The sequence below is a fragment of the Camellia sinensis genome, chromosome 7 (genome assembly GCF_055761805.1).
Source record: "Camellia sinensis isolate YWXY chromosome 7, ASM5576180v1, whole genome shotgun sequence".
Classification (NCBI taxonomy): domain Eukaryota; kingdom Viridiplantae; phylum Streptophyta; class Magnoliopsida; order Ericales; family Theaceae; genus Camellia; species Camellia sinensis.
Genome location: NC_138967.1, coordinates 14,635,854 through 14,646,141, shown reverse-complemented (window position 1 = coordinate 14,646,141; position 10,288 = coordinate 14,635,854). Strand labels below are relative to the sequence as shown.

The window sequence follows — 10,288 nt, the reverse complement described above, 5'->3', positions numbered from 1 at the left end:
TGAATTTGGAAGCGTTATTTTAGACTAAATTTTGGAGTCCAAGGTACAAACCTTGCTTGTCTTACCCCAAGGCGAGCTCTATTGTGAGGTAACAAATTATTTGCAATGTTTTTTAGTGGTTATGGGAATTGGATGGAAAGTGGTGTCTTAAATGGTGTCTTCATATAAACTGCACCATTTGGAAAAAAATAATTAGTGACATAGTAAATTGTCCTCAATTGATTGGCTCAAAACTTTTATTCAGTAGTGAACAAACAATATTGAATTTAAAAGTTGTTAAATTAAGGGAGTCAGTGGGTGTGGCTTGGGGCCAATTTGATTGAGTATTTGAATTGCACAGAGTATTTAATTTCAACTGTGATTGATTTGGGTTGGATTATATTATTGTCACCTTTTATATATTGAAAGTTGATAATTAAAAAGTAAAAGTTAAAAATATTTTTCACTTAACTTTTAGATAATTAATTTTTTAACTTATTTAAGTTATTTTTATTCTATTAAGTTGTTGGTAAAAACTGTACTAAATAATTTGACACAAATTTTATAATAAAAATAAATCTATAACCATTTCAGATAAATTGCACTAGATAGTCTTTTTATGTTGAGAAGTGTCTTCAAGCACAGGTTATTCGCTAGGTGCCCTATTCCTTTAGTCTTAATCCAGTAGTTTGCTTTGCTTCTTATCTTTTGTCACCAATAGTTTGTTTGGATTTTATCAAATCTGATCCCTTTTTTTTTGTATGGTATTTTTTTTTTTAAATGGTTTTTCCTTTCTTTAGTCCTCTATGAGGAATCACGTGTATGTTAAACATGAAAAAGGTGTTGAAGTGTGAATGTGACAATTGCTAGTAGTTAGCTTGATAATTACAGGTAAATTGAGGGCGACATTGATGCTTTTTATCAAGAAAAGTTATATTGGAAAATTTTTTATGTTCAATTCTTCTTAATTCATAATTATTGATTTTCCTATTTTTCATACGTATTTTGATATGATTTTTCTATTATGATTTCTTGTAACTAATTTTTTAAAACGAATTTAGTCATCGGAGTGATTTTTTTCCAAGTGACTTAACTGCACTTAAAATGTTGGAATTGTGTTGGTTCTCTTTACAAGAAACAAGGAATTGTGTTGGTGGTCAGCTGTTTCATTCTAAACTAGTCTTCTTTTTTAATAAAAGGTAAATTATAAATACACCTCATGAGGTTTGCTTAAAGTACAGATTGCCCCATGTGGTTTGTAAAATTACAAATACCTCATTGTTAGTATTTTTTATTTAACAGAATTAACTAAAAAAATGAAATTCATAATTCTTCTCTTATACAATAATAAAATTACCTAAATTATTAATTGAAACATATTTCTAATATCATTAAAAACTGTTAATTGACTTGATGATTTATTAATAAAAGGGACGATTTATTATCAAATTAGAAACCTCAATGATGGAATGTAATTTCCAAAATTACAGTGGGTGATTCGTATTTTAATTAAACCTTAGAGGTTATATTTGTAACTTACGCTTTAATAAACTAGGATGATTGCTTTTTCGTACCAAATTGTTCATTCACAATTTCACGAAAGGCATTGAAATTTAAGAGTTACCTAGTTATCGGACTAAGGGTTGCCGTTGTGTCTTATGGCACAGCAGCCCTATTCTGAGGTTCTATCGAGGCATTTTTTTACTATATTTTGATGATCTGAATCGTTCATATTATAAGGTTTGTCGAGTATATTATTCGTGTAAAAATTGAATTAATCAAACATATGTAACCCCATGATCAATTCCTAATTAAAAAAATTATTAAAATCACGTTAATCATTTATTTTTTGAAAAACAAATGTGCTCTTATTATGAGGTTACAAATGTTCGATTCACTTGATTTTTTGCATGAATGATCTATTCAACGAACCTTATAATATAAACGGTTTGGATTATCGAAAAAAACTCGGGACACGCCCCCATTGGGCCTCACAGCAGGTACCCCATTTCCCTAGTTATCATACTAATTTAGAAACATTTTTTTATTTAAAGTTATCCCATACATGTGCCATTTTAACTTGAATATCTTTGCTTGTACCATTTTAACGTGGATATCTTTGTCGGTAGTGCTACACGCATCAATTGATATACCAATTAGTGTACCAATATATGTTATGACATTATTATTTCAAAATTATGACCCCACCCATTATACAAATTACAAAGACTCAAAACTTTTAAAATTATGTCACATCATCTATTAGTACATTAATTGATATACCAATTTGTGCATATGGCATTATTTTATCTTCGCTTATGCTAAACATAGTAACATTTTTATTTCTAAAATTTGATGTTTAAACTTTAATTATGAAGTTTACTAAAAGGCATCTTATGTGTAAAGTTTTATATTGTGATAAAATTATTGTCATTTTAGATTGATTTATTACAATTGAGTTATGTTGCGTAGTAAAATTATTGATTTATTTTAATTAATTCTTATAGAGTGTGTGATACTAAAAAAAATTGCTCAAAGTGCCTTTAAGTTTGAGTCATCCCTAATATATGAACATGGGGAACTATTGATAATTTCGTATCACAAGACATGTCTCAAAAGGAAGCAATTTTAATAATGAGAAAAGTTAGGGATCATGAAAAAAAAAAATTATAAAAATGATCATGAAAGATTTATGATATTTGGATTACCTTAATTAATGTGTGGTGTTTTATTCTAAGTATAATCCAAGGGTCACAAAGTTTTCAGGATTACTTTCATGAAAGATTTTTCAGGATACCTAGCATTGCTATTTAATAATAGTAGTAAAAGCTTTATACAATACAAGTAAATTAGCCAATAAGAGAGAACCGAATAATAACAATAAAAGTCTCACTAAGAACAGTGAAATCAGTTTGACTCATCCGTGGTACATTATTTGATGCACTATTGTAATCTGAGAGTGCTCAAACAATGCATAGGTAATTCCATAACAATGAGAGAACCCACTATGAAACCTTGATATTTGACAAGTTTCGTATTTGATACAGAAGAAAATTCTGCCGCAGTGACAATTGTAAAATGGAGAAGACAATGCAGGAAGTTCAGTAGGCTCAAGCAGCTAATACACCGATATACCTGAGAATCCCTTTCTTCTCATGCAGTAAATCTCATTTTGTTGTATAATTTTGGCTCTGTAATTCAGAAAAAAAAATATAGTAACAACAAATAAGGCTAGAAGAAAAAAAGTGGCTGTCAGCCAGAAAGAGTCGCCATTGTTTTAACAAATAAAAACACAAAAAACAGAAGTAACCTAATGTGTTTGTTGTAAAAAAAAATTATTAGTCGAAAAATAAAACAAGATTTAACTTTAAAACAAAAACAAAAAACCAAACCAAAGAAAGAAAGAAAAGAAGTTGCATTCCATTTGGAAAGGGGCTAGAGAGAGAGAGAGAGAATAAGGTTTCTTCCTTCGAGAATTTATTGTTTTCCTTCACCAAAACGACATCATTTTAATAAAGAAAATATGTCATTCACCCGTTAAGTGAGACTCGTGTCGCCCCTTCATCATTTCACTTCACAATCACTTCATGCATATCACTATTTTTGTATAACTTATAATGTATTTTCATTCAAAAGGGAATGAAAGAGTACTGCATGCTCTAAATTCCATCCTTCGAACCAGCCGCATCTCGACGAACTGTATTTGCACTGTTACTCTTGCTGAAAGAAAACACATCAAACAAGGCCAAGAAAACAGCATCAGTACAAATATTGATAACACCATATATTTCCAAACAAATGTGAATTGCTTTTGCAAGTGATTAAACACCCATAGCACAAGTAATTTGACATACACAATTAAATTTGATTTTTCATAGTGCATACAAACTTTTAGATCCGAGTAGTAGGTTATCCAAGCTCAGCTTTAAACAAGATTTTGACGAGCAGAGCACGAATCAAGCTCATGTAGCTTGGTTCATTGATCAGCTGTAGGAGGGAGAACAATCACGGCCCTATAATTTTGAAACAACCCCCAATGGTACAATCCCAAAACTTACATTCTTTGGAAATTATTTCAGACACATGCTCAAGCTTAAGATACACTGTGAGTACCACAATAAAACTTTTCAATATGCTGAAACGTCATCATGATCTAGACCACTCCACCTAATCTCAATCGAAGGCTCAAGAAAGAGAGAGAGCAGAAGGAAAGAAAGAAAAAAAAAACTATATTATGGGGACAAAAACAAGGTTGTTAAAATTAGGATCCTACGTGGGATCGTTGGAAGGAACTTGTGGATCGGATCATAAAATCGGATCGAGTATCATAAGATTCTACTTTCAATGTAAAATAAAATGAAAAATTATCGATAATGATAATATATGTTACATAATTTTAAAAAGATTAAAGAAAAATGATAAATTTGATATAATACATCTTTTATGTTAACATCAATTAGAAGAGACATTTGAAAAAAAAGTTTATAGTCAAATTTTTTATATAGATATACACATATACATACATATATATAAGAAATAAATAATAACAAAAAAAATTGTCAAGATCGGGGATCATAGTAGAATTGGAATCGTATGCGATTCTACACGATTTTATGAATATGATCATAGCAACTTTAAGATCCTAATGTGATCTGGATTATTTGGCCCAACTGAAATCGTAGAATCGTAAGATCCTACAATCCGGATCAGGATTCTGATAACTATGGACATGAATGAGTTTATCCATCAACACATCTTGCTTCTAATGCTATATCGAAAGTTACACCAAGTATTGCACTAGACATTAATACTAGAGCTTTTTTAAGGGGACAACAGGGAGATCAAGAAGCACACGAATCACAATGCATCCAGTCTATGGCCTGAAAGATTGCATACCATTGTTGGGAAAATATAAAGTGTCTTTAACAAATTTAACTTCAGGCTAAATAATATAACAAGGACAACTTTACAGGGAGTAGAATAATTACATCAACCATGAATATCATATGCAATCTAAAATCAATACAAACTAATATTCATATTGAGAAAGAAAGAAAGAAAAAAGTACACCCCACCGTTCCATGTCCCGCTTCTGAATTTCCTGGGCGAACCTGTTGCAAGAATTTGGTCAACATTAGCTAGATTATGCCAAGTATTTATACTTAGATCAATACTAGTCAAGCAGGCTGCGTGCAAGGCATGCAATTGAATGCCGTTATAAGTTGGACAAATCAATGGGTTTAATTTGAGAAATATACAAAATACACCAAGTATGCTGAAACTTTTCAATATGCTCAAGCTTAAGATACACTGAATATCACGAGAAAACTTTTCAATATGCTGAAATGTCATCATGATCTAGACCACCCCACCACCTAATCTCAATTGAAGGCTCAAGAAAGAGAGATCAGAAAGAGAAGAGGAGGGGGGGGGGGGGGGGGGGGCGCAGTATTATGGTAACATAAATGAGTCGATCCATCAACACATCTTGCTTTTAATGCTATATCCAAAGTTACACCAAGTATTGCACTAGACATTAATACTAGAGCCTTTTTGAGGGGACACCAGGGAGATCAAGAAGCACACGAATCACAATGCATCCAGTCTATGGCCCAAAAGATTACATTCCATTGTTGGGAAAATATAAAGTGTCTTTAACAAATTTAACTTTGGTCTAAATAACATAACTACAAGGCCAACTTTACACAGAGTAGAATCATTACATCAACCACAAATATCATATGCAATCTAAAATCAATATAAAATAATATTCATATTGAGAAGAAGAAAAAAAAGTACACCCTACAGTTTTATTGCCTCCATTGCCTGCATTGCCATCGCATGCTGCTCAATTTGCAGGTTGTGCCTGTTGCAAGAATTTGGTCAACATTAGATAGATTATGCCAAGTATTTATACTTAGATCAATACTAGTCAAGCAGGCTGCGTGCAAGGCATGCAATTGAATGCCAGCATAAGTTGGACAAATCAATGGGTTTAATTTGAGAAATATACAAAATACATTGTTAAAAAGTATAATTCCAATATGTAGGCAAAATTGTAGTGAATTCATAATTAAATAGGTATTACAACTTATAATTCAAATAAAATATAACCAAATGAAGCCATTTTCTGCATTAAACAATTAAAACAGTCATCATTTTAAGTTGAACTAATGAAAATGATATTTAACAATAATATGATCAATAATTTAGTTTACTAAGTTTCACTAACATATTTTCTTTAGTAGTCGGACAAAAATAATGAAAGTTTATATGGTTAAGCTATGCATCTGTATTACTTCATTTGTTCTTTGACGAAGAAAATAGGAGAAAATCAGAGCTAGGTTGTGACGATCCCAGCGTGCATATCATTTTTTTGCATATAATTTATTTGAGAATATTTGCATGATTATGTGTTTCATCTTGTGTTAACCTGTTCATTTATGGAATATTTGTTTGAAAGCTTACTTCGAATCTGAAATTGAAAGCCTTAGCGAATTCAAAAACCGAAATTAACTAGTTCAATAGGCTAATTAGAATATTTAGAATCATATGGTAAGTTTGATTAAAATTTGATTCAGACAATTAATTAGAATAAATCAATTAGAATTGAATAGGATTAATTAAACTTAAATAGGATTAATTAGCCTTAATCCTACTTAATTATCCTAATCTAACCTAGCCTCTATATATGTTATAAGCATGTTTAGGAGTTCATTTCTTCAACATATTTGGCTGAAATTGTAGAGAGAGGGAGAGAACTCCTTTAGAGAGAGAAGGAGAAGAATTGTAAGAATTAAGAAGGGATTTGAGAGAATTAAGCTACCAACCTTCAATTACAAGCTCTAGGTTTGAATTACAATCATAACTCTCGTAGATAATTCATGTAGGAGTTGAATTCATGTAATAATAAGAGTAATCTTCATGTAATTGATAGGAAAATGGAAGAAATGAGTCAATTGAGAAGATGCATGCACAATGCATAATCTTCAAGCATGATTTCCAACAATTCATACATGCATGGAGTTTGTACTTGACATCATAGAGGATTCTCCATAATTTTTCACTCATCAATTCATATGTTCATATTTTGAAAGAAAAGATTTGAATTTCATCCATGCATGGTAGAATTACAAGGTTTTGAGTTTAATTTTGAGAATTGACAAAGGTTTTGAATTTGCGAATTCAAATGAGTTGTATTTATATGTTTTCCAAAGAGTCTTGATGCTTTTGGGACCAGCCATGCAAGTTATGCAACTTAAATTCATGCTTTTGAACTTCAATTATGTTCTAGAAATTTCAAAATTTGGCCACTTCACTCGAGCGATGAAGTCATCGCTCGAGCACACTTAGCATGCATCCAGTATTTTTGCAGAAACATTGCACTTGGCTCGAGCGACGAAATTATCGCTTAAGCGAACTCACATTTCACACCACTTGCCTCAAGCGATTATCGAGCCTACATTTCGACCAACTAGAACTTTTGTAGACCAAGTGGTCCACTCGAGCGACCAATAGTGCGCTCGAGCAAACTGCCCTGTTTCATTAACTTTCGAAAAATGCTTTTAAGTGCATATTTCCATTCTCATGCACCTCTAGGCATTCTTGGGCATTGTTCAGGCATCATCAGGGAAGAGAATAATTAGGACCACATATAAGGGAATTGAATTAAGATACGATAATCGTTTAAGACAATGTGTTTCAATGTGTTGTGTGCCTTTATTATGTATTTTGTGTATGTGGTCGCCCGAAGCTTATATCGGGTACAAACCCACTATGAACAATGTCTTTATAAAGCTATGTTCAAACGGTATTTTGAATTAGTCAAAAATGTTATTTGAAATCTTATTTTGCTATCTATGAACGAAGATCCTTTTTGAACTTGTAATCGTATCACTTATGAGGAAAAGCAATACGTGGTGGACCATAGCTTCTTCTTTAGCATCTTGTCCCAATTGAACATTCCCAATTAATTTTATACCCTTAACCACGATCTTCTCTGATTGATGGTCACATCTTTTATTACCCAACTCAATACCATTAAGCAATCTCGCCACACCGTATTATCAAATTTAATGTCCCTTAATTGTTCATCATACAATTACAACTTCTTTACTCCCCTCTTAGTCTTCTTAATATATCGGGAAATATTCTGAACGTACTGTCCGTGAATATACGCCACCTTAAAAGGTGTACGACCATGGTAACTATGGTTATATTCACTGGCCACCGGTGTCCTTGACCTTCGGTACGCAAGGGGGGTCCGATACTGGCTGCTAATTAATACCACAGCCCATTGGATTAATTGAAACACAGAGATCTCTGATGTTAGACCTTTGTCGCCCACATTGAATTACCCATTGAGGTTTATTGATTGACCGCGTTGCGGTCCTATTGACTTCGACACATTGTCATATTGTTACTCTAATGGATGTTACCATGTATTATGATTTGAATGGTTATTGTTATCGCAAAGCATTAATATAAATGTGATTTGAATTGTTTTGATTATCGAAACATTATGTTTCAAGATATATTTGTCTTCATTCATCAAACCCTTTATATTGAATATTGATATTACTCACTGGGCTCCAACTCACCCCTCTCCCTTATATATATGTAGGTAAGCAAGTGGAACGACAAATCTAGAGGTGCCTTGGGAGTCTACCCTTGTGAAGCCGTTTAGCGTGCCTCCGTGATGGGGTGTTACTTGGTCTCTTGAGGAGCCAAGCTTTTGTTAACCCTTTTATGAAGTCTTTTGTTTTGTTTTTGATGCTTGTGTATTATGGAACAAGTTTTATGTATCAAGTTGAAGTTGAAGTTTGATTGTAAATATTATACTACGGTATAATGAATGACTTGATCTATTATGAAGTTATCATGTAAGCACTACTCAATGAAATTAATTATATTTTGTAATTGCTTTCGCTATCCCCCAATTATATATAATGATATGATTTTGTTATTGAGGCCAGAGGTAATCTGGAATTACTGGCTGGTCATGACCTAAGCCTCTAGGGGCCGGTTTGGATAGGCGGTAGTTAAAGTTCACATGGTATGTATGCAGGAATCATTTGAAGTCCTGATATGAAGAAAAATGGACTGACTACATTTTGATTCAGACCCATTTAATATGGTAGTTAACAAAAAAAACAAAAAAGCACAAACCAATAGAAGACCCCAACTCATTAGATACAAAGATGGAAATCCAAATTGATCAATATTTAAAAAAAGCAAGTGCTATTCCATACAAAAGAATGCAACACGACCCACAAAAAGAAAACCCAAAGAAAGCAAGAAAATTAGATAATGGTCATGGTTTATAATAGATGGTGGGAGGAAGAGATCTACTTCCTCAGTTTGAACTGTGTTACTTGTACATGAGCGGAAGGCACACACGGAGATGAAAATGTAGAGAGATTATGTCATGATTCTCTCATTCCCTCCTTAATTTTTTTTCAATGAAGTTTTGTTCTACTGAGATTATTGTTTTCCAAGATGTACAAGGACTAAAATTGGCATTTTGGCCAGGCCAAAAATGGCTAGACAAATAAAGTAATGGAGCTTACATATATTGTCGACATAGATAAATTATTAAAAGCAACTATTTACATACAAATCATGAATCAAGAAGGCTCAACAATAAGCAAGGGTCCTTCTTCCCAAGATATAATAGTTTCTTTCCAAAAATGGCAATTCAGAAAGCTCTTTAAGAGCCTCTCAACAATGTATGTGTCTTCTGGTAAGTAAGTTATAGATGTTTCTTTTCTTTTCTAGTAAAAGTGAGTTTCTCTTATTTGATTTGATCCAAGGACAGCCCATCAGTTTTTATTTGATTTTATTTTTGTTTCTAGCTTCTGAATCATATTTGAATGGTTAGTAAATTAATCTATCTATCTATCAAAACCATTAAAGATGGGAGAAAAATAACACTTACATCTCGGCAAGACGACGGCCGGCAAAAACTCCAGCAATAACGGCTGGAATTCCCAGAACTAGCACAATAACAAAAGTTTCAATACTTGATTTAAAGGCTGCGAATTCAAAAGAACTAGTAGGTGGCACACACGATGTGTGTGCAATTTAAATAAGTAGGAATAAAAAAAAATAATAATAAAATTAATGTTATAATGTGTACTTAGCTTAAGTGGTAAGAGTCTTTGTACTTAAACCCATGGTCATGGGTTCAAGCCTTGCCCATCTCTTTGTTTAACTTTTTTTTAAAAAAATAAAAAATACTGCCACATGGCATGAGGAGAGTAAAGTTTCAGGACACCATAAGAGGTGTTCACTTTATAATAGTATAGAT

At 32.4% G+C, this 10,288-nt stretch overlaps 1 long non-coding RNA gene across 1 annotated transcript; it reads right to left on the bottom strand.

The window, feature by feature from the left end:
• Positions 1–3,379: 3,379 nt before the first annotated feature.
• Positions 3,380–10,031, bottom strand: LOC114284441 (uncharacterized). The gene is made up of 4 exons (XR_014334996.1): positions 9,917–10,031; positions 5,786–5,845; positions 5,055–5,090; positions 3,380–3,699 (listed from the first exon to the last, which is right to left on the bottom strand). It is a non-coding gene; the product is annotated as an uncharacterized LOC114284441 (long non-coding RNA).
• Positions 10,032–10,288: the final 257 nt, after the last annotated feature.